This window comes from Ostrinia nubilalis, chromosome 5 (assembly GCF_963855985.1).
Source record: "Ostrinia nubilalis chromosome 5, ilOstNubi1.1, whole genome shotgun sequence".
Lineage (NCBI taxonomy): Eukaryota > Metazoa > Arthropoda > Insecta > Lepidoptera > Crambidae > Ostrinia > Ostrinia nubilalis.
The window spans coordinates 7864718-7891667 of record NC_087092.1 but is presented as its reverse complement, the minus strand read 5'-3'; the positions used below and the strand labels follow the sequence as shown (position 1 = coordinate 7891667).

General features: G+C 35.4%; 1 long non-coding RNA gene across 1 annotated transcript in view; it reads right to left on the bottom strand.

Moving 5' to 3' along the window:
* Positions 1-3930: 3930 nt before the first annotated feature.
* The window catches only part of LOC135071794 (uncharacterized), a 110434-nt gene continuing 87414 nt past the window's right edge, over positions 3931-26950 (bottom strand). Inside the window, exon 4 of the long non-coding RNA XR_010257324.1 lies at positions 3931-4136. This is a non-coding gene — a long non-coding RNA (uncharacterized LOC135071794). The remainder of the gene's footprint in view (positions 4137-26950) is intronic.

Sequence of the window (26950 nt, the reverse complement as noted above, 5' to 3'; positions counted from 1 at the left end):
CGTAGATTTTGTCTGCTTCCATAATTTAGGCAATGTAATTGTATCTAGGAATAATCTTACAGGTGAATTGATTTCTATTGTATCTGGATTTGGGGGTCGAAGGGTAGATCGTCGTATTTTTTAAGGTGAGTTTGCTATTCAATTCAGAAACATTATGTGCTGCTAGGTACTTAAATAAATAAAAAACAATTTAATACAATAGCACTTATATGAATTAATAGCGAACTTCAATTGTTCGAGTGTACCTTTTTACTTTTAAAGTCGGCTTCTCGTCACCCAATTAATTAGTTGAAAACTCATTAAGAACGATACGAAATGAGTTCTGTGTGTTCCTTTGTAGAGTTGAGTTACAAAGTGGAACATTAGTCACGAACTGTGCAATAAAGGCTTAAGGTAAACGTCGTTTGTAGGTGTCCGGGTATGGATGAGAAAATATTACCCTTATTTTAAATAAAACTATAATTGATGATGTCAGAACTTAGACACCAAGGTATAACTTCAGGTAATGTACCTTAATATACTTAACATGAAAAGGTCGATAATAATGCAAAAAAATATCAGTTAACTAGCTTTTGCCCGCGGCTTCACCCGCGTGAAATTGAGTTTGTCACATAATCGTCATAAATTACAGCCTATATGTTATTCTGGGTTATAAACATTATTACATTACTGTAAAGTTTCATCAAAATCCGTTCAGTAGTTTTTGCGTGAAAGAGTAACAAGCATCCAGACATCCAAACTTTCGCATTTATAATATTAGTAGGATTTCAAAGGTGAGGTGTTGCAGGTTTAGGAATGATTAATAGAAGGAAAAGGATCAACCATGCTCTCGGATGTAATTAAACCTCCTTTTAAGTTGCATGGTCCTACTTACCAACTCAAGGACGAAGGTGCTTGAGAATAAATGCTACTTGCCGTCGCTCACCGATGGTACAGTTACAGAATTCGTCTTACGAAGGGGAAACACAAAATTTTACGTTTCTAAGTTATTTTCCTTTACAGTGTGGTGTCTGGTTCATGCTGTTTGCAATGCATTAGCACCTTCTATACTTGCCTAGATACGTCGTTATTGGAGGCTAGGTGCGGAATGCCCTGCACACAGTGTTGACCACATTTTAACCTTTAACATGGAACGTTGGAGTATTTTTAAAAGACGCTTAGAGAGGAGAAGAACTTGACAAGATAAGACCTCTGTGCGACATTTGCGGGGCTGCCCCTATATAATTGTGGTGAGTGCAGTCTGTTAAAAGTTTCAGTATTTTTATCGCTGCAAAAATCAGTACGAAAACGTGATTTTTGCAGACAAAACTATACATAGACCCGTTATTGTACAGACGGTGTAGCATCAGTATGATGCATTTTCGTTACAAAATAACGCCTATCTATACTAATGTTATAAAGCTGAAGAGTTCGTTTGTTTGTTTACTTGAACGCACTAATCTCCGGAGTCCGGAACTACTGGTCCGATTTGAAAAATTCTTTCAGTGTTAGATAGCCCATTTATCGAGGAAGGCTATAGGCTACAACTATAGGATACAACATCACGCTACAATTAATAAGAGCAGAACAACAATGAAAAATGTTGCGAAAACGGGTTTTCACGCGTACGAAGTCGCGGGCACAGCTAGTTAGGTATAATTGCGGTGCAATACCTACTGTCGTCCGTAATGCAACCAAGAAGAATATTATGATATCAATTTTACACAGAGAGACTGATATCGTCCATTCAAGCTTTATGTCTCAATTTAATTGGGACATTAAAAAAATCCGGTGGAGATACAGAAGTGTGGTGAATCGGCGCATTCCACTAGTAAATTGGATTGATTACTCTAACGAGATCCAATTACGAGTATATTCGTGCAGCTTTTGGCTCTACGCAAAGCGTTAGGTAAGCAGCTTATCATGGAATGTACCAATGACTTTTTACAAAAATGAAACCGGCATCTTGACAGGTACAGAGAACGGCAGCGATTTCATTATTATAACAAATAATTAAAATAATTGACCAAAAAATCTAAAAAATTAAGCATAGCATGCTCACCTGCTCTATGGTCCAATGACCCTGATGCAATCTAAAAAAATACTTTCTAATAGAAAATTTAAATCAATGAAATTGCTCTTGTAAAATTTTTAAGTTTATGTAGAGCTATATGACATACTCGTAGCATACCTTTTAACTATACAGTGCCTGTAACACTATTGGAAGCTTTTAAAAGGCCTTTATAAAACTAAGGTCAGCCGAATTTAAACTTTATAACAAAAAGTCATTAAAATTCAGCAGCCTGCATCGCCTCGAGTGCGGATCTACCGGGTACCGCATCTTATACTAAATCACAACTTTAAAATGCAAGTGGGTTAGCCTTAACGACGTTATCTTTTACATAAAATTGGAACGTTTTGTATTTGAATAAGTTAGATGTTTTGGCATTTGGTGAACGGATAGCCAAGTGAAAATACTGAAAGGTTTCAAGGTACTCTGGAGGGCTTTAGGTAGGTCAGAACTTTTGGAAACAAAATAGTTTGCGGGTAACTTCCAAATAACTCGAAGTTCGAGTTCCCTGCAGATTATAGCTACCCGTCGGTAAATATTAATATTGGTTTGGGGTTGCTGTCAGAAATGTTATTGTCCTTTATTATGTTTTAAAGCTGTTCAATACAACTTTACTGTATTTAAATTTATTTATTCTTTGCTCAATTGAATTTCCATGATTTGTTCTCCTTACATAATTATGTATTTAAGTATACCTAAGAATTGGGATTTTGTAACGCAATAAATTGCGAAAGAGATTTTCTTTTGCGGCAAGAAATACTTTCTAGCTTTTGCCTGTCATTATTAAAATATAATGATCATTACTAGTTTTACGTAGGTACTAGCCATAAAATAGAGCATGAAAATGAGCAAGTTGACATTTCAGCGGGCGTCGGTCGCAGTCTGCCCAAACGAGCGCTAAGCTGCAGTCGTCAAGCCGCGACAGCTGGCGGTGCACTTTACATGCATGTCTACTTAACGATTTGCATTTATGCTAATTTTGCACTACTCAAGGTCTTCTTCATAGTCTGTGTTTACGATCTCTTTGTTCATGATTTTTGATGCGGTTTCACATGTTACTTCGGTGCGGTTTAGATGAATAAGAATGGTTACTAATGACTCAAACTTATAAACTAAACAAGTTTAAGCACAGTGTAATTGTTTTCGTTTTAACTCAAGAGTTTAATTTTAACAATTGTAAGTATACTTAAATTAAACTAAAATTATATTTTATTACAGACTTTTCGTATCAAAACAAATTGCACTAAGCATTACTACTTCAAACAAAGATATTGTTAAAATAAACGATTTTAATCTTGGAAATATCAAAGTCAAAGGTTATTTCGGTTACGCTTGAACTAACGAAGTGCGTGTTGATTGGATTGTTAAAGTAATCTTTAACTTGTGATTAGAATAAATAAAACTTTTAATTCGGAACAATAACGAATGTGATTGACCCTAGCTAAAAGATACCAGAATATTATAATCAGTTGCAAAACGTATTTATGTTTTGGAGACATCTGTATTGATTCCAATTAATTCGATATTAATTGAATTCTTAGATTAGTAGGAGGTAACATTAGGCACCATAGGATGCAGCTTATTTTCCATTTCAATATCTACTTGTGCTAAAATATTTTTTTCACTTAATATAGGCACTTACAGGGCAGATATTGTACGAACCATTAGACTGCATCTCACATAATTAATTAACTTAGGTGCGATTACGGTCATTTGACCTGCCTTGTCTTACACAAAAAAAATGTACATCATTTGCAATCGTAGCTTATTTATTTATTTATTGCACATAATGGATACATTGTATATATTGTTAGGTACTAGGTACTTTATATGAATCTCATGAGCACAGTGATATTTAAAAACACGGTCGAACTTCTGCTTGCTCACAAAATACCTATTATAATGTCACAGAATTGCGTTCGGATCTCTAAGAAATACTCACCGTGAAAGCCACTATGTTATATCGAAAGGAGTCAAGCGGAGCGTGAAATAAGGAGTTCACCTGACACCCATCTGGTGAACCAGCCAAGGTTCTTTGGAAACTACTTTGACAGGGTTCGGGTGATACTTTAACCGGCTGCTGCTCCTGTAATTCACAAGAAAGTCCCTAAGTTATGATTTATATGTAAGTACTTGTAGCATGCAATACTTACGCGTACACTATCTACGCTTGTAAAAAACAAATCTCAAATACAATAGATGGGGTACCTAGTAAGTATAGGATGCTCTCCAGACTCCAGATCATTATTTAGATAGGTATTTACTTATAAAAATCAGTTTTCGATCTTTAGTGACACCATCTGAATGGAACTTAAGAATATGTAACTAAACAATCCAGTATTCGGTAAGTATTCATTTCTGAATGGTTTACCGCAAAATGTTTCTTTGAGAAGTAGACTAATTCGTTATGACAACCAGCATGTGTATACCTTCAAATGATTGAAACCATATCATATTACCCAACCATAAGGCGGGACTGGTGAGGTGACCCTCAAGGTTTAATATCAGTAACTCCTTGTTTCCTAGTGTCTAGCTAGACAATGTTACATTCATTGAATATTTGACTTTGTAATCGCTTCATTACGTTCCTAAGAGAGACACAAAACAAGAAATGTATACGATACAACTTAATAGACTTGAATACATTTTCTTAGTATTTGGCATCTACCAGTCAGGAGCATTTAGATTCTCCGTAGCCTACATCGTCACATTAAATCAATACCGTATCAACATTGATATGAGCTAATGTCTTTTATGATACAGGTAGGTAATTATAAACAAAAGGGATATGAAACGTATGCAAGGGCTGACCTTTACCATACTCCAACCGAAGCCACAGAGGCCTAATGGACTTTTATGTACCTTCTAATGAAATTGTGTACCCGTCCCTCAACTGAGTGCCAATTGACTCGTCACTTTGCAAGTGTCACAACCTTAAGCGAGAACTTATAATGTTACCTAAAGCCGTGTGCCTTTCGAAAGAATCGAGATTTGATATGGGTAAGTACTTCTCTAGTACCTGCCTATTATAATGTAACATACTTTTAGATATTGGTTTTTGACAGTCGACATTTTACTTTTTTAGCATAACGTGACATTTAAGTAATACGACTGTGTGACAGACTGAATTTAATTCATTACGTATTCAATCCATGTAAAGACTATTTTGAGACACGTAAAATAAAGATGAAACATTTGACAACTCATTCCTTTTAGTCAATATTGAAATATAGGTTTATTTAATATAACCGGGGAAATACTCAATTCGCCGTCAAGTTAAGTCCCCATTATTTGGTTGCAATACTGTCAGACTTTAGTTTGTAGATCGATCGTCCTTTTTGATTTGCATATGTTACTGTAAAAGCTCGAACTACGGTTAATCTTAAGATTTAAGTGTAAGTCTTAGGATTTACCGACATGAGTTGGTAAATGTAAGTATTTCTGAAAATACTACGATTTTTTCGAGCTTTAACCATTCGAATTCAGTATATGCTAGGTTTTACCTCTGTCAGCTGGTAGATGCTGGTTTTAGGAATAAAACAATGAGTACTTAATTCTTAATGGGGAATTATAACACGATCGACTAAAAAATAACTTAGCGACTGATGATGGCATACTTACTGTTTTAATAACTTGAGCGGTATGAATTTGAGTAAGCGAAAAATTAACTTAACTAACGACGAGTATTGATTAATATAATCAAATGCAGAACGAGCTTACAAAAAGTGGGTTATGTTTAATCCATTTTAGATATTAAAATTCTGTCCGTGCGACTACATTACTAAGTGAGCGACTAGAAATACAAAGAGGGCAACTTCAATATTAAGATAGATTAGATTTTTTCCAATTGAAGTAATTTCTGATGATGATGATGATGATGAGATGCGCTGAGCACGTTATGACATGTTTTGTTTTTCAAAATTTACCGTGCCATTAATGTAAATCCTAAGATTTACCAATGAAATGGTGGTAAGAGTTCGAATCGCAAACCTTTTGGGACATTTACCATTAGACATTGGTAGATGTCAGGTTTTACTGGAATATCTTAGGATTTACTGCAATTCGAGCTTTTACAGTAACACATACAAACAAATGACAACCAAATTTAATTAAAGCCTTCCAGCACTTCTGTACTATTCTAGTTCCAAGATCAAAGCGAATTACACTGCAACGGAAATGATAAAGTTAAGTCGCGAAGGCAGTGATAGATCCAGGCTGAGTGCACGAGCGCGCACTCGTGGAGTTGAGCGCGGCGCGTGCGGAAAGGCGCAAGAAATCACAGACGACAGCACATCAACGTAAGCCTGGGGCATCTTATACAGGGTGAATTTGCAATCAGTATCAAAATTTATAGGAGCAACTCAGAATCAGTAACTTAATCGATTAAGAAAACATAGTTTTTTTTTCGTATTTAATTGTTTATATCCGCTGCCGCTGCGCGTGGTTAAAATTAAAACTCGAAGGAAGTGTGTTTATCGTGTTTAAAAATTGGACATAGTTGTACTTTTATCGCATATTACGTGAAAACCGAAAATGGAACTTGCGAATTTCATTTTTTCAGAGAAGTTCTGCAGATATCAGAACTGCTACTACATTTCGGGATCCACGCGGGCGAATACGCGGGAAAAATTTACAGGACGGAAAAATCCCCTCGGAAACCAGATTTATCCCTGCTTTCGGGAACCGGTTTGCATGAACGCGGCTGAGCTTGCAACAGAGTCGCTTTTTCTCCACTGAACCGTGCAAATGTCGCTGGGCCATTCTTAAATTTGTGCCAATTTTTTTTTAAAAATTAAAGATTTTTTTTTAAACTTTTTGCGATGTGTATCGAAAGTATTAACCAAAAGCATACTTTTGATGTATATGGACAACCTTAAAGCCCTCGGAAAGGAAACAAAATAGCCTACGTAAACACGGCTGTGACACTGCATGACACGGATGTGACAGTTTTACATTTTTACTGTAAATAATAATATTTATGTTGTTAAATTTATATCATAATAGTTTAAATTGATTAACAATAAAATACACTAAATTCGTTTCATCAACAAAAGTGTTATTTGGTAATATGTACTTTTTTCTGAACATCCAAAAATTTAATTAAAATTGAGATCAAAAATACCGTCAGGTAGTTAATATATCTACTAGATAATAAAAAAATAGACTTTTTATTATTGGCACTATCTGATCATGCTTGCGATATGCTACCTACATGGTTTCGATATGATAATATGCTTAACAAATTAGTAAATCTTAAACACAGTAGGTACCTAATTGAGTATCAAATGAGATTTCTATAGGATTCACATAACAGTTGGTTTTGACAACTTAAACATGTTTCATAGTCACCGTACCACTAAAAATATGGTTAATAGCAATTCCTTTTAAAACAACTCCGACCACTTCTGTAGGGCCTTTACCGGGAGCTGTCTCAGTAAAATTTGATATTACTGCAGAAATGAGAAAGTGCAATAATTTTTCCTTCGTGGCATCTAGAAAATCATACTAGCGAAAAATAAGTACACTTACTAAAAGGCTACTCCTAAAAATTGCACAATACACAAAATAATTTAGCAGAACAACAAAAACTATTAAAATAATAAAAATAGAATGTCACAACCACGCGTTGTAATGTCACGACCATGTACTTAAATAGTTTGCGGTGGTGACACATTTTTAATACCATGGCCGTGACAATTTGGAACGTGTCCGATATATCCAAAAAACTATCTGTGAATTAGCAGATCTTGTGCAATTATCTGAAACTATACTGCATGAGGTACATAATTATGTTTTATACAATAGCGTGACATTGATACCTACCTTTAAAAACCGTACACGGGATGGACGTGTTATGGTTGTCCCTTTTTTCAAATAAATAGGAAATAATTTTTTGCGGCTCACTCACTACGTTCAGCCATTTGCAAATCTAATAAGATGACAATGTTACTGTTCTAAAAAAACTTAGCAAGGGATGTCAATATCAAAGATAGTTTTTTACCGAGTTACGCATATTTAAAGTGGCGCACGTGGTTGTGACACAAAAACTGCTCACACAATGTTTGGTGTTCAAAATCAAAAATGGTAATTATTATTGATATAAATTTTTAACAGTCTTATATAACATGTATTAATCTTGCATAATTACTGTAATATTTATCAAAATAACATAACATCTCTTCAGAAAAATATATTGTATGTCCAAATCCGGGAATCTCACACTACACGGTCCGTGACATTTTGGACTTGTAACTTTTTTTAAATATTCTTCTAATAGTTTTATGATAAAAATGATATTGGGCCTAGTTAATAGAGGTATTTTACTAAGTAAATTAATATACAGTGCACTGATTTTCTTTAAAAACATATGCTATTCTTACATCTCACACAAAAATGCGTAAGAATAAGAATGGCCCCGCTACGTGGCTTATTGCTGAAGTTTCGTGATACAAGGACTTCAAAATTCCATGACATTTCCTTTGAAGAATTGAAGCGAGAGTTCAGTTACTGATGTTGAAAGGCGTTTGCTTGTAGTTCAATCCCTATAGAGACTTGTAGTAGTGTGATCACTGATGTCCATCAAACCCTCATTCTTTTGGGTTTATTTTGAAAATACCTAACTCTTTTAAACACTCATGTGTGATACCTACTGACACAAATGATTAATTTGATTACTCTGATGTCATTGGAATTAGAGAAGAAAACTTTTTAAGGAGTAGGTACGTCCAATTAGGAATCAATTTTTAATTATTTTACACGGTGTGCTTAGCTATACAGCAGCATTATCTTTTTATACGATGATAACATAGAAACTAACGTAAACTGTTCTAATTTGTGTGTATTGTACTTACCTAGAAAAAGGGAAAAAATTGTCCGCATAAGTACTACTATCATTTCATCTTACCGGCGCTTTCCGACCTCCAACAAAGTGTGATATACTTCCACAAAAAACAAGAACATGTGAATGCCTGGAATTAGGAGGTATTGTGACCATTATTTATGTCTAGGGATGTAGCTCGAGGAGGCATTTTATTTCCTCAAATAATGTATTTTCTGTGTGGAGACCTTTTCGCGTTTTATTTTTTACATTGTCACAAGACTAAACATAAACTCGAAATAGCATACACAAATTCAGGAATACATAAAACAGTATAATATTACCGGTTTAAGGTAGTGATTTAATGTTAATTTAAGTTATGCATTATTAAATCTTATTGACGATAAAAATTAAATTAAGAACATTACGATCCAAACAACACTAAAACATTAACTTGTTTATTTATCCCTTAACTTCCACTTAATTTTGGAAAAAACTAAACTGTCTTGCAAGTTCTACCTAGAATCTAGATTTATATAAACATAAAGTTATGCTAACACCACTAAATCCTTGACACTAGAGCGATAGCTTCGGTTTCATGAAAAGTCGCTTTAGATTTCGTTACATTGGCTTGATATGACGAATAGACTCAGAAATATGACAGGGGTACCGTTATGATGTAATAAGAAGACAATCCAATACATCATGGCCGGATTATGACCATAAAACCATATAAATGGCTTTGTATGTTATAACTTGACACCACATCTGTGTCGCAATCTATCTATACGTTACTGATCTAAGGAAATTGGGGAAATAACATGCGGTAATTGAAGAAAATGACTTCTACTTTTTATACAGCCTTGTAATATAAAAAGGAATCGTAGTTTATTTCGTTAACCGGTAACGTTATTTCTAGATAACAAGCACTCTATCAAATATTGTCTATCAAACGTGGCAGGCAAGACGGAATACGCAGTAGCGAACGTGATGTTTGAATGAAATTAACATTCAATTAGAGCCTAATAATCGTCCCGCGTCCCTCTGTGCCATCGTCGTCGCAATTAATAGCAGGTTCAAATGGAATTTAACTCTACCAGTGAGCTGTTAAAGCAGCTTTTTTAGCATATTTGATTGAAGACAAGAGGCTAATCAAGTGGTGGTACGAAAGTACGCAATTAGGGAGCTCTTCTCCCATCGATTGATCATCTCAAGGAGGTTCTGAAGGCACTAACAACATTAATCAAAATTGCGATTTGCAATAGGAAGTTTACATTGGTTTGCTGTAAACTTTATTAGTTACCCATCTCGATTTGTATCAGTGTTGAAGGCTAGTGGGATGAAGTACTCTATCACTGTGGAACGGGCTTCATAATTTATCTAATACATATAAAAGTGAAAGGTCACTCATTCATCAATTCCAGACGTATATTCATTCACTGACTGAACACGAAAACTACTTGACTAATGGAGCTGAAATTTGACAGATAGGTAGTTTATGTGAGAAGCGCCAGCTTAGAAAAGGATTTTGCTGTAGGGCCAAACGAAGGGAGGCAAGGAATTTAAAGTCTGAAATATTGAAATGCGAAAGCATTGTTAATTCCACTAATAGAGGCATGGAAAATTTAATGACGTACTTACATATGATGAAAGAAGCCGTATGTTTTTGTTGGTATTATTGGAAATTCTAACAACAATTTTAAACACTTCACGGGACAATCGCGGGCATCCACTAGTTCTAGTCAATTTGAAGTACACGTGTGTATGAATAGAAAAATACACAAAAAACGTAAACATGCTGTTACTAACGAGTAGTACGAGACTTAATGGTGTAATGTGAGTGTGACTAATTAGTTGAATAAGAAAACTGTTATTACTCGTAGTTGGTACTAAAATATGACAGAGGTTCCGGAAGCTTCATTTAAAACAAATAAATCACGTATTAGCAATCGTGATTAACAGACAATAAGAAGTTAATTAATACTAATAAGATATAAAAAATAAACAAGTTAAACCATGTGGATCGATCTGTAACTTGATGTACTGCTAAGCAATAGAAATAATAACACATAATCAGCCTAACAAGGAAAAACTATTAACTCATTAGATTTAAGTTTCATATTTTATTTAGTTTTACTATATTAATACCTATTTTAAAAACACGTCCAAATGAATGTTCAATTGGTTATTAGCTATTAGTCTTTAATTACCAATTGGTGTCTTCTAAACTCGCAAACCAGACAAACGTGCTGCGTCTGTCTAAGACGTGAGATGTTTTAAATGCATTGGGATGGAAAAACAGGAGAGTTCGTTAAATGTGTCTTGTGTACCTACTACGATGGGCATTCGTTTGGTTTCAGGTAGGTAAGTAACGTTGATACGCCTCTACTATTTCCTACATCAAAATAAAAAATCCCATACTGTGTACCTACACAACTTTTGTAGGAAAGTAAGTGGTCCATTGTAATAATAATAATAATAATAATATATTTATTGAACTTTCAAGTAAGTACAAGAATTCCTCTTATAAGTAAAGTGTATTTTACAATTAACATCTCAGATAAATAATGGATGAGTACTTACGTACCCACATAACTTAACAAGAGGTAGGTACACGTTGACAGCTGTACTAGTATAAACTGTGTCACAGCTGCCAGCGCTTTCCACCCTGTGTTATACTAATTAGGTTAAATGGAGTTTATATAATACTAGTTAAGTAACATTATTAATAGTCTATTATTGAAAATTTGGATTGGATAAGAGAAATTACCACTATATTATCATGTGTGTATGTGTGCGTGTGTGTGTGTGTGTGTGTGTGTGTGTGTGTGTGTGTGTGTGTGTGTGTGTGTGTGTATGCGTGTGTATTCGAAAATTAATAAGTGCAGATTATAGTCTTAAAGACCATAAATTATGGGTTTATGAGGGTTTCCTCTGTTTCTCTATAACTGAGACTCATCAACCACTTTCGAACGACCTGTTTGCATTTGTACGAGGGCAATGCAACGATGTCATTGATTTTATTGGCTTTGTTGTATAAGAGGCAGCTACAAACATAGTATTGAGATTTTGCAAGGGACGTTCTATGGGGTTCAATGGGGCAAATGCGCTTGTTTTTACGAGGTGGAATTTTCGAGGGATCTATGTCTTTGTGTTTCCGGAGAATTGCATACAAGATAAAAAGTTGTCTTACCGTAGTGACTTTGGATTCTTGATATAGAAGAGAAGTATTATATCGACGGGGCTTACCAAATATGACTTTTAAAATTGCCCTTTGAGCACGTTCCAAGGGAAGCATAGCAGTAATTCCTACTTTGTAAGGTTAACGCCAATCAATTTATAGGATCCAGAGATGTTTTAAAAATAAACCTCAGTGGTCTTGTGGTAAGACTTTATCTCCAACGATCCAATAGAATCCTAGATTCAATATCCAGCACACAAATATTGAAAATCACTTTGTGTAGATATCGTGTTGTTATTATCTCCATAATACAAGAAGGAGAATACTGCTGTATTTATTCTCCCTGACAACCTCTTAAGGATATTGGCCAAATCGCAACATTTGTAAATCCGGTAAATGCCGGCATTGCGTGATCGCAGCCAGTTCCACTTTTTGCGAAACCTTACGTAATGTTACGTAAGTATTATTATTAGATTACGAATGAATTAAATACACATCATAAAGACGATAATGTTCGTAAGTAATTATCGTCTTTAGCCTTTGATTATTTTGTTTAATTTATTATACATTTAACATGAATCACAATACTTAACTTTTATTTTCCAAATACTCAAAATGTGTTTTCTTCTAATATTTTGAATACTTTTCTCTTCAGAAGTCGATCTATCTAAATTAAATGATTGATTGATTATTTCATTTAGTTAGATAGATCAACTTTTACTAAGAACAAATATTAAGGTTCATATCACCTAAATGTGGTTTATTTAGGATGAACATCATATAATAGTAACGGAAAAATGACGAATAGGTTACGAATTTACGTTAACTAAAGAGTCTCCACAAATACAAGCTCCTTACAATAGCTAGGGAATGATGACAGAGGGTCAGGAGGACCCAAACCTCTTTTCATGTCTGACGCAAAGAAGACACTTTATTCTTATTGCAAGCCCATTTAATTCAGTCCTATGGAAATACGCGGGAAAAATACTCGTGTATTTGGAACGTGTTAAAATATTTACATTGAACGATGTGTCACTGTCGCTCTAAGTAATGTGTTGATAGAAATAATTGCATTTTTTTAAATAGAAACTGTGATTTTGCTTTACGAAGATAATTAAATAGCTTACAGGTAAAAGGTAATAGAATACGCTAACTAAAGCATGAAAGCAGCAATTAAACGGATTGATATTACATTAATGTGAAGTAATGGGCGTACACGTGTTATGGATAAATTATGCTAAGCAAAGTAGGTTGGTTCGTGACACAATGACGGAACGGGACTCTAGGGAACAACTGTTTTTAGCGAAAATGTGTAAATCTGACAGGAAAACCGACAGTGCTTATTAAACCACGTCACGTGGAAGAAAACCATTTATTAATTGATAAAGTCAAGTTTGTTTTGTTTTACTGTTTTGTAGGACGTTGTAAGTACTTACACCGAATCGAAAACCATTGGCATTGCAATCATATTATCGAGGCGATCAATAAATCCGATGCTTTTAGCATCGCCCATCGCAAACCCAATTGTATTAGTGAAAATGACAACGTATACCGTTATAGGTTTCGATTTATTCTGACGGCCGAAACGAGTTCTTAGGTTGTTATTGGGCCGCACATTAAGCTGTTCAATCCTATACTCTGTAATGCTTTCCAAGGGAACACATTACAGGTAATTTCTCTTATAAAAAGCCGGGAGTGACATCGACAAGACCCTTGTCACTCCGCAGCCCAAGAAGGCTTTGCAGCTCGACACTGAGTCGTGTAAAAAATATGTTAACAAGCTGATTCGGCTATTTGGAGGCTCATGGTATTTCTAAGTGACATTTATTGGGCAATTAAAGGCATTTTGGATTGGAGCAAAAAATCTCCCAAATTCCAGCCGACTGATTTCACGTAATTATTCTCCGCTTTTGTTTTGTCTTGTTTCGTTTGCGTCTCTTAGATAGTGTAGGTAGGTACTTTTATTTAATCACTGGATAATATAACACAAAAAAAAGTGGAAAATTAATATTAACACCATTTTTAGTACACACCACTACAAAATGTGAATTACCCGTAATACGAGGCTGAATGCCCATGCCCAAATACCAGTTGCTACATTTGGGAAAACTATGGGCCACATTCCAACGTGAACCCAAATTACGAAACAACTTTAAATAGTTCAAATGGCCAAGGTCTGGGAAGCGATAACATTGCAGAGTTCCGCCACAAAAAAAATAGTAACAGAAGACATCACCTCATCATTATTATCATCATCATCTCAGCCATATGACGTCCACTGCTGAACATAGGAACAATGCTTTCCATGTCGCCCGGTTGGTAGCGGCCTGCGTCCAACGCCTTCCTGCTACTTTTACGATGTTGTCGGTTTACTTTGTGGGTGGACCACCTGTATAATTACCTGTATGTACAGTCACGGAATGAAAAGGTTCGTCAGTTTTCAAATTGATTCCTTCAACGAATCGCGAGCACATATTACCTTTTGAAACTATGTTACAGAATAATCTCGAGTTAGAGAAAATAATCTTTAACTGTTCGTCAGTAAAGTTCAAAATTATTCAGATCAAAGTTGTTTGACGATTTATCTTGTCAAGAAGATTATTATGATTGATAAACTAAAACCTTCTTGTTGGTTCAACCTGCCATTATTATTTCTATTAAATAAAAAAAACTGTTGTCAATTGGTCAATGTCATCATTGCATTGCACTGATGGGATAGAAAAATAAACAAGCAAAACCTTATTTGTTAGCAAACGTCATATTTATTTAAATGTTAGCAGCACTGTTTCTTGCACTGTTATGTTGGCAGGTTTGACTCTTACAGTACCTAGTGCAAGCGAAAACCGACACTAAGGTGACGAACCTTTTCATTCTGCGACTGTACTTCATTTTGCATACGCACACAGACGCGTCTCAAGCGAGCGGCATTCGCGCTCGCACTGGTTTAGATTGGTTTACGGGACTATTCCCACCTCTCGTTCCCACCGCTGCAACTCCTGTGTAGCCAGGATCTACAGCTTGACCGCCAATAAAAACTCAACCAGTGAAGGTCAAGTATGTCCCGGGGGAAAGTTAAACTGTCATCGCAACTTTCTGCAACGAAAAACATAGGAGAAGTTCGAAGTTAAGGTTCGACTTTCCTCCATTGCAAAGCGGATGACAGGTGACAAACAAAGGTATAAGAAATGGTTTAAACTGGTTTGCCTTTATTGGCGATATTGTGTCCATGAGCAATGAGCATTGTCTGTGTGCTTTGCCCGAGCGCACTTTGTGTGTAGATTGTCTTCTGCTCCTATCTAATTTGTGGTTTCGCTATCCCGGCTGACACGGAATGCAGGACTATTTATTTGCAAATCTTAAGTCTTAGCAGCTAACAGACGAGATAGGAACGAGTGTTATTGCAAGCCGAGTGTCATCTTGATTGCGAGCAGAAACTTGCAATTTCTTAGAACCAAAAAAGACAAAAGACGCTGGATTCTGTTGTTACATTTCTGTTTGCGAGTTACTAAAGATAAATAGAATCTTCTTTTTATATGGTTTTTAATTTGTATGTAACAAAGCCAACCGTAACCTGAAAATTTTCCTTTCATTACAATATATCGTGCCTGCTTGCATTACAATATATCGTGTAAGAAAGAACCCGGGCTCGCTGAATTTCATTTCTTGCTCTAATTAATGTGAGTGCATACACAATGCAGTCGCGATGCAGCCATATGCATCCCGTTTAGGTCACCATGTAAATTATTCAACAGTATTTTCAGTAAAGTCAAGAATTTGTTTTGTCAAGAACCAACTTTTCATAGTTGCGATTTTTAGTAACATTCAATTTGAGTTGCACCACCTACTTTAACGGTAACTATGACGATTACCGGTGCCTTTTTAAGTTAAAGTAAGATGGTGCAACCCAGCCTCTTACTCTACGTGCGTTTAACGAACAGAATTTAAAATTTGGAATAACTGAAGTCATTGACTCGTGCACTCCTCTAGGTAACAATGGTACGTCGCATAAAAATGTCAGGAACAATCATTGCACTCACTGAGCTGTTATGCGTTACAATTACGTTTATTCGCTTACTTATTTTCTCGAGGAAATGTGAAGATTCAAAAACCCAATCATCACTTTATTCGAAGGAGGTTCGATTCGAGTGATTCAGAGTGCCTGTCTGCAAAAGAGCCTTGAGTTAAAAAGGCTAGGCCTAAAAAGGCCTCTCGGTGTTTTTTCATTCCGCAAAAATATCTTGTCTTTAATAATTAAGCTATACTCCCTCCATGTGTTTTAGCCGTCAGACACACTATACTTAATTTAATTTAATTTAATATGAGGATCAGATTTCCCGCCAACGCGACCGGCTAAGTATTCATTTGGGCCTAATTTGGGTATGTTTTGGATAAGGATAATGTGAGTTTATAGCTACTTTACCCGTAAATGGAAACTAAGGAAATAAACTTGTAATGATATTGTAAGCGCTGTAAAATAATACGGAAGTGTAACAAAGTAATCAAACAAGACTCATAAAATGAATCATCGGTAAAATAACTAGATTAGGTACTAGCAGTCAGTAGCTATTAATCAATCATTATGAATGAAGAAATATGTGTCCAATACTTTCATATTATCTGTCTGGTGTACTAAATAGAACTTCTATTTCATTACCAAGTGTTCATCCCAATGTTTTCACTGTTAGTAATAAATATTTTCTCAATCGCAAAGTTAGGTCGGTTAGACAGCTATCTCACTCAGTCATATATTTTTGCCATAAAAGCTATTCTGTTTCCTTTTCCACGTCTAATCTTGTTTCAGCGCTGTAACCATGAAAACGCAATAAACAGACAGACCGAGTAGTCCAGTCAATAAAGCATTATAGATGGAAAACTGTAGAACACAATTTCTGACTTCAGGACTTTACTTAGACTAGTTAGGAGGTGAACATAGCAAAAGTCCCCGCCCTTAGCCCTTGAGCCGGCGGGGAGAGGGGAGTTTAAAGGTGCCACTTTTCGGTTTTTCGCTTAATCCTCGGAAACTATGCGTCCTAGTGACATGACTACTTTGAACCAAAAAAAGCATATTCAATTTGCTACAGGTGAGATCGACAAGTTTTTCTATAAATTGTATAGTTTTCGCGGCATCTGCTCTAGAAGGTCTGTAATATTGGAAATTTTATTTTTGTCTTACATATTCCCATCAGGAGAAAATCGACTAAATCAACATTGAGCAATCATTCTAGACATGCGGGAGCATGTTAAGCCTAGTTCCAGCGAGGGGACTACACCGTGCGTATATTTAGACGAATCACTTTGAGCCACTTATGACTCCTCATCACTCAAAAACTACTGTGCATTAACACTTCAAATTTGGCTCATGTGTTGAGACTTGCAAGATATACATCAGTTTCAAATTTCATAAATATGCCTCAAACGGTTCTTTAGATATTGACGTCCAAAAATCTACAAGTCTGACCTATAGAACAAATTCTAACCACTTCCAGGTGACCTCGAAGGTTCAAATTTGGCATCCAGAAAGGTAGTTATGTAAATACAAAGGAATAAATAAAAAACCAGTAAATTTTAACATTTCATATGTGATAGATAGATTTTAGTGCTCTAAATATCGATTTTTGAACGTCAATACCTAAATAACCGTTTGAGGTATATTTATGAAATTTGAAGTTGATGTATATCTTGCAAGTCTCAATACATGAGCCAAATTTGAAGTGTTAATGCACAGTAGTTTTTGAATGATGAGGAGTCAAAAGTGGCTCTAATTGGTTCGTCTAAATATACGCACGGTGCAGTCCCCTCCGTGGAACTAGGCTTAACATGCTCCCGCATGTCTATAGTGTTTGCTCAATGTTGATTTAGTCGATTTTCTCCTGAAAGGAACATGTAAGACAACAATAAAATTTCCAATTTTACAGACCTTCTAGAGCAGATGCCGCAAAAACTATACAAGATATAGAAAAACTTGACGGTCTCACCTGTAGCAAATTGAATAAGATTTTTTTGGTTCATAGTAGTCATGTCACTAGGACGCATAGTTTCCGAGGATTAAGCGAAAAACCGAAAACTGGTACCTTTAAACCCCCCTCTCCCCGCCGGCTCAAGGGCTAAGGGCGGGGACTTTTGCTATGTTCACCACCTAACTAGGCTAAATAAAGTCCCGAGGTCAGAAATTGTGTTCCACGGATTTCTCTCTACACCGTCGTTAAGGCATTCATTGACTGGACTAGAGTTACTTTAGCATTAGTATTATTTGTAGTACAATTTATAAAGTGCAGACAGCCGGCATTTATTTATAGCGGCACAGATTATAAGACGCGTTAGTCTATTTCTCAAAATGTATGGTTATGGCCACAGATATATGGTTATGGCACATCTAACGAAGCTTTTATTAGAACACATAGCGCACTTTGTCTCAGTACATAAAGAGCACCGGGTCATGTATTCTTATTATTATGAAAGTAACACAGAACAACATTGTGAACACATGTAAGATTCAAATGGTAATGTGTTTTGTGCGCCATTCCCGCAATCTTTATTACCAAATTGTGTGTGGATGTTGTTACACTAACAAGTTAAGATACTTTTGCATTGTTATTAATTAACTTACATTGCATATTCAGTAGTCTATTACCTACTTATTTGATGTGAATATTTTATTTATTGACATCAAATGTTGAAAGAATTTTCCAAGCAACGCTATCTAGCTACTACTCGTACGTATCTGTTTTGTAACTGTTTGATGTTCACGTGTCACGAAGTAAGATGAGCTCACCCTATGTCTTCAGCACATCTACCAGGTACTTATAAAACTACAATTTATAAATCAATTTATCAGTTTAGTCAATTTATGTTGATACTTTGATAGATTGCGATATTGTATAAAATATAGGTACATTGCCGGTAAATACAAAGAAAAGCAGCCCAGCGAGAGGTCGTGGTAGGGCTATAACAACATTATGGACGCCGAAAGCTTTTCACGCCGCCCATTAAACAGTTGCTGCTCCACGTGGTTTCTGTTACATACGCTTATATTTTATTAGGTGCTTCTCATATCAAATCGCCGATTTGTACGAGTTATTGTAAGAAAAGTTATACTCTCATAACCAATTTTATAATTTGTTTCGTGTTTGTTTTATAAAAGAACTTTGAGCTCTATCTGCATCATTGATCGAAGTGTAACTTAACCTCGATTGAATTTTAGTAAGCCAGGACAAATTTCTTTTTATTTTTTTTTAAATAAGAGTTGCAAAATTAAATTGCCGGTTTCAAGTGGAGACTAAGTTTACTGGTTTTAAAAACTTCGTTTTGTGGTAAACTCAAACGATGCATAACTCTCTCTCCCCTGCTATAGGTAGGCTAATAAATAATGTAAAGCCTGGGAGGCCAATTAAAATCAGACGGATCGCTCGATTCTGGCGTCTGCAGGCACTCGGAGTGTTTGTTTAACTGGCCCAGTTCCACAGACGGCGCCTGTCCACGTGAGACGACTTAGTCATAACGACTTTTCATTTTGGGCAAATTATTTAACTTGATATTCTCAAATTCTATTATAGCCTGACCAGGAACATAAAAACCCTGGCATAGAGGCGCGTCAATTGCATTTGATAGTGCAACACTGGGTACAGTCGTACCTGTATTAAATTAATAGGCTAACTTTATGTATCAGGATTCAGGATTATAGGCTAATTTGATATTTTCATAAATTAACAAAAACATATTATATTATAGGTAAACTGGTTTAAATAAATTAAATGAAACCATCAATCGAGCTGGTAGGATTTTATTATTATTCATCAATAATCAAATTCAGAACTTGAATATTCAACTACAATGTCTGCTCATGAACGCTTCAAACTCGGTTACTCATTTCCAAATTCCATAAAATTCAATACTTACAAAGTGACAAAAAACTTTAAAATAGGTAGTTGAAACAAACCACAGCTAATTTTCATAGTTGACTGTACTATACGATAAACATGTCAGTCAATTTGACAACCTTTGTCGGAAACATTATTCAATGAAAATATTGTCCGAACCCTTAGTATTTCTCTTCGACAAATACTTTAACACATTGTGAACCACTTTTCTTTCACGACTATAAAAAGATTTTAGCAATTTAATTCACAAAATCAATTGCGCACATTTAAAATAAAGTTTGTTTACACTTTGACAGCAATAGACTGACATGCAAGGTGACATGTCAATGAAGTTTTCAGTTACAGTTGCCATTAAAAGAAATTAGTACCATTAATTTTCCGCAACATGGCGAGGGTTTTTATGTTCCTGGTCAGGCTATACCATATTTCAGAAAAAAATGAAGAACATGAGACGGATAGAGAACGATCTGTCAAGAAAACAATAACACAGAATGTGCACTTCGCAAATGTACAGTTCTCATAAGGAGCACTTCTTATAATGTAAAGGCAAAATGAGCTGAATGTTCTAAATGGGTAGGACAATAATGTCGGCACAAATGGAAAAAATTACGCTATATTCGCATCGTTGGGCCACTTAATTGAGTAATCAAATTTTATAAATATTACGTATTCATTTAAAAATTACCTAAGTAACAGCACGACGCGAAAATTTAATGTCTGTTACGAGTACAATGTAATACCTAAACGCGTAAAAAATCTTAATTACCTCGTCGAGTGCATTCATTAATAAGTTTGTCATTCAACTCATTGAAGCAGTTTACGACTCTTACAGTTTTACAACCGTGCTCAATAAAATTATAATTAGTTTTCGGATGGTGCAGTCGAATGTCAATTTATCTAAGAAATGACTGAAACTAAATTTAATTTAAAATTACTTTACCTACTTAATGGGGACAGAAACGCTTATGAGAATAACTTTCCCATAGTTCGAAATATTCACGATTTTGTAACATTTACGCAAATACGAGTACCTACATAAGATGAGTTTCTAAAATTGTTTTCCAATATTCGAGGTTAAAGTACCTACCTACTTCGAGTTCTCAGATTATTTACAACGCTTTCCCATTTCGAGCTTGTCGCGATTCATCAATACTGTTTCAAAGGGGAAAGGAATATGTTTTAGAATGATTTGTTTATTTTATGATACGGATTTATGGTACAGAATTACCCACATAATCATAAAATATTGCTTTTAGGACTCCTTACCTTTATGCAATCTGAAAAGCGATTAAAGACATAAATGGATAATCTTTTTGTAAAAAAATTCTTCGTAAAAACAATAAATCGTTATTATACCTACCAATTTAATGTTACAGATTTTTCTTCGAAATTCATGAGCCAACTTTTATTTCAAAGTATTCTACAAAGTCAAATAGGTACAAAGAAGAAAACTTCGCACTATTTGGTAATTAATATTTCAATCGGAATTCGATTCTAAAGCGGCTTTATTACGCCATCGAAATTGCAATTCAGTGTAGTGGCACTCATTTTGCGTATCCCGCCACAAAAAGGTTGTATTTCCACCATTTGTTCCGCAAAAGTTGTGGAGTACGGTCGGCTTGACTCTATTTTTTATCGGAAGAGAACTCTCGTAACAAACAAACATTATTGCTCTAAAAGTACACTCAAAACTCGTTCGAGGTCCAACTTCGGAAACTTTAAACGAGACGAGTACGAGTATACTCGAAGATGGCATTGGAGGATATCCATTGAAACTTCAAGTAAGTGTGTGGAGCTGAAATAAATTAAACCAGCATGACTATGAGTTTAACTTCCAGAAACTTGGATAGTGATGATACCGGAAGTTTGAATTTAGGGGCTTCTTCTACTCGTAAATCCAGATTATTTACTGAACTTATCGATTTCATCATGCCTGGACTGCTCAGGTAGGTAGTTTTTTTCAAGATTACTGCTTTCTATGGTACGCACTTTAAGTATTGTGATATTAAGAATCAACATCAAGCAAATAATTTATTGCTAACTCAGCAGTTATTTGATATGTATAAATATTTGTCTAGGTTATAAACTAAATATAAGATTTTAAACTATAAAAAAAAATACCTATAAGATTTTAAACTTTCGCGTTCTATTTCATTTATTATTAGTTAGGGTCATTATGGAGCATGCCGTAGCATGACACAAAAAATATTGACAAAGGTAAGAATTAAAAAATCAAAGTTAAGTTAAACCCTTTTTAGTAACTTAACACTTTAACAGACAAATCACCAGTGAGTATTCCCTCTCAGGGCTCGTCAGGTGATCTCATATGATTACTGCCAAGTAGTATAATTGCAGACGCAGCTGGCGCTAATGGCTGGGCCGGGAAGGGAACGGGCCTAATGCGGCCCCCCACCCCGACTTACACGAAAGATTAATAAGCGACGCGTGGTGTCAGTGCGTCTACTACTTGCTAATGTCAGAGTTTTGGTTTAGAATGGGAAGAGGTTAACTCATGAATAAAGTCTGAGATTAGGTAGTAATTCAAAAAACTACGGGTTTTGTGATTTGTTCATATGCATGAGCTAGTCAAATCAGAGGCCTTAAATTAAGGCTAAGGACACGAACATGCTGGAATGGAAATGAATGATCTCTACGTATTTATTAAACTTCAATGCACTGCAACTGGAACAATATTGTACGCCCATACACAACTTGTATCGGGACTATTCGGGACCGTTTTATGTCTGTAGCATCCGTAGTATATCGTGAAATTTCCGTAGTAACACGAGTACTACGTTATTGTCTATCGACATTGTTTGTAGGTATCCCGAATTTTTTATAAATAGCTTACTTTTTAAGAACTTGTTAAAAGGTTTCACAAAGGTTGGATTCGACTCTATGTAATGATAAATGTAGTAGATTTTCTTACAGCATTAAAGACTGTGATTATGTGAACACGTCTACGGTTAAATGTTGTTCGGATATTCTTCATTTAAAGCTGACTATACAATGTTTCAGGAAATAAAACTTCAAGTGCCTAGGTACCGCGTGTTAGCGCGACAGATATTGAAAATCTTGAATATAATTTACAGCCAAGCTTTATACGAGCAGCCACAAAGCGAAATTTTAATATGCTATTTGCATTCATGTGTCGTCGCCGTAGGAAATAAAGTCGCAGTACATGAAACGTGTTGCAACTTCCTATTGTGCTTTCTTGGAATTTCTCGTTACGTGTTACATCAAAGTCCTCGGATGTTTCGTTCGCATTGTTCAGATATTCAACCTATTTTGATTTATTTTATTCTGTTTGCTACGATTTTATAAAGTCAGCCATTAGTTTTGATTGTGCAGAAGAGAGTGTTATTAAAATAGAAATTATCGTAGGTTAGTCCGAAAGGTCAGAAATAAGGCAATATGTTTAGATTAAAGTTCTTTAAATTCTATTAGACTTTTCGTTATCTCTCGAAAACTTAAATACCTGCGACGCATAATAAAATTACATTAACTCACTCAAACGTGTGATGTTTTCAAGGTGCCCCACTTTTTGTGGGAAATTCTGTAATATTTACAAACAACATCGCGTACTCGAAAATTCAATCTGGGAGATGGATCACGCGATAAACGTACTCGTCGACAGATAAATACTTTATTCGATAGCTGATCGTAATCTGCGGTTGTTTCCGTGTAATCGAATCACTAATGCATAAGTAGTGCGATCACTAATGCATAAGTAGTAAGTACGATTAATGAAACCGCTGTGGCGGGTACCTACCTAATGCATTCCCATTACAGCCCAGAATACTTGCGAGACCCGCCTTGACGACACCGCCGAGGCTTGGGCTAAAAGGGGTTATTAATTTGTCAGGGCTATAGATACGAATTTTCAATTAACATTGGCTTCGGCAAGAAAGAGCTCATGACTCATTCAATGCAAACTAATCGAAATCGATGAAAATCGTTATTACGGGAGTTCGCTAAAGAGGGATAAGGTGGCGGCCGTTCGTTTTTCTTTGGGGCGGTGTAGTGCGTCGTCATTCAATATCATAAAAATGGACGCAGTACCAGCTATCTTCGTTTCGCGTTACTCGTTAAGAAAATGTCTCTTGCTTGCTTAAAGCTGCTTTTGAAGAAAATGAAGAAATAATAACGGCTAACAAAATCTCTTTTAAGTTGATCTTCTTAGTGGAAAACACTGCTAATTTTCATTTTTTAATTATATTTGCGTTTGTTCGTAGAAAGTACTGAAAAATGAGTGACACTCTGTTAATTTTCATATTTAATTATTGTTTGATGTTCTTTGCTAGAACCAGAGTAACATTTACATAAGTAGGTTCTAAATATAGATAGGTCTGATCCTGAAATTTTTTTGATATTGAACCCTCAGCGAATTTTCAGAGATATAAAATGCAACACTATTCAAAACGTTCGTTATGTATGAGATTGCGCATTCAAACCCATCGGTGAAATATCGCCGATTGCAAATAGAAATAGTGCTGCGCTAAAAGTCTAATGTATTTTATTTCACTGGCGACTGCGGCCTTCGTGCCGAAAAAATTTAATGCTGCGTGGAATTTTAAAAAATATCTTGTAATAAAGTTTTATCCTTATAGACAGTTGGATTATTAGAGTCATAATCAGGCTCAGGCCACTTTAGCAAAGATAAGGCAGTTTTAATAGCGGCATTATCTAATCGAAGTTCGAGGGATTCGATCGGCACCACAGAGGGTGGCGTTCTTTTTGTGAGGCTGCCTCATCAGTCTTTCAAAATGATTGATTACTAGGTTGCGAGATAGGAAACCTAATATGTGGGGCGGAGGGAAAACAATGGATGTCAATCACAAAGTTGAGTACGTTAACTGCTGTTTCATATTTTCGGTTCATCAATATATCCTGACTTTGTAAGGGTATCAATAATAAAGTACCTACTGTTCCTATGTAAAGCATTATATCTATAGTGTACAGTATTTTTTTACAAGCTTTATTCTCAAATAAAATTGCGTTAGTGCGTAAAAATAAGAATGGCCTATAAGATTAACCGCAGTTTGATAACAATGTTTATAATAAGTGTTATGAATATCTAAAATATTTATTTAGACTTTACTCTCATTTTTAGGGTTCCGTAGCCAAATGACAAAAAACGGAACCCTTATAGATTCGTCATGTCTGTCTGTCTGTCCGTCCGTCTGTCCGTCCGTATGTCACAGCCATTTTTTTCCGAAATTATAAGAGCTTTTGAAACTTGGTAAGTAGATGTATTCTGTGAACCGCATTAAGATTTTGATGCAAAAATAAAAAAAAATAAAATAAATATTGGGGGCTCCTCATACTTAGAACTGAACTCAAAAATTCTTTTTCGTCAGGCAAAACTAGTTAAACAAAACCCCTATCTTTTCAAAAAAGCCAAAGACGTTTTCCCACGTAATACTAGGAATTGCAATAGACTAGTCCTTGAGTTCATCCCAAAAAGTACTCGTATCCAAAAAAACTGTTTCTGCATGTGTGTCCAAATCTATAATAAGCTTCCTCAAGATATTAAAGAACTGTCCTTTAATCAGTTTAAGACCACATTGCAAAAGTGGCTTGTCGCGCGATTATTCTACTCTCTCCAAGAATTTTTAAGCTATAGGGAATAATCAGCAAAAAGTATCTAATACATATAAGTAACATTAATATTTCTACGATATATTTGCATGCTATTGTTGATGGCTGGATAGGTGATCATATTTTGTTATTATCGACCTTCTGTACACCCTATTCAAAGACAAATAAATATTTCTATTTCTATTTCTATTTCTATAACACATACGTGTGGGGTATTTATGGATAAGTCTTCAAAAATGATATCGAGGTTTCTAAATAAATACTTTTTTCGATAAAATACTTTTTTTCTAAACCGAATAGTTTGCGTGACAGACGCTTCCAAAGTGGAAAAAAGTTGGTCCCCCCCCCCTCTAACTTCTAAAATAAGAAAATGAAAAATCTAAAAAAAACATATTACTATAAAAACTACAAACGAAAATTGTTTTGAACGAGATCTAGTAAGTAGTTTTTTTTAATACCTCGTAAATCGTAAACCGCTTATTACCGCGTAATCTTTCATACTAATAACTTAATTAAAAAATAATAATTTTAATTTCATAAATCAATGGTACGGAACCCTCGGTGCGCGAGTCCGACTCGCACTTGGCCGGTTTTTTAAAGATTTGTAGCCATCTCCTATCTAAAAGATTGAACGAAGAGAAATCCCTGAGATGTAAAAGAGTGCAAGCGCTGTAAGTACAGCATAGTACTAATAGTATAGACACATCGTTGTAAAATCGCTCTTATTACGACTACGTAAGATACCAGTGTTTACCTTGATGTGCCGTCTACAATATAAGGCACGCGCAGATTTAATTATTCAAAGCTCTATCGCGAGGGCACTAGCTTTGTTCGCGCGCGAATGCCAAAGGTCGCCCCTTGCACTGAACTTCAACATTCTACAAACTTTTAAAAGACCGATATCGGAGAGCAAATCCATCATTGGACACTAATGGAAAGAATTCGTTTGAATTCAAAATGTAAATTGGTGCTCGGCGTTTCCTCAGTTCTTAAAGGTGCTGGGTATTTTTAACTTTTCTCTTTGGCAAATCGGTTTCATTGATTTTCAATCAGGGGTTTATTTGGAAGTTAGCTCAACGGGACCACCGTATTGAGTTTATTACGTTTACAAAAACGGTTAAGATTAAGGAAACTATTTACGTTTTAATCGAGATGAAAATTATTTAAACTTTTTTCTCGCAATATAAGAATTAATAAAAAAAATACATTATGTAAACATTTATCTCCAACATGTTTTTTAATTTGCATCAAATGTAATATTTTGAACCCAAAATATTTATTTTGGTTCTTTGCACCGTAACGAGAAAATATGTTGTATCAACATTGGGGCGAAAATCTGTTTGTTTGGCCTGCAGCGGTCGCAGTCCATTACGGCGCCCGAATACAGCTCTTGTTGATCCCGTCGCGGCGATGCGATTAATGCA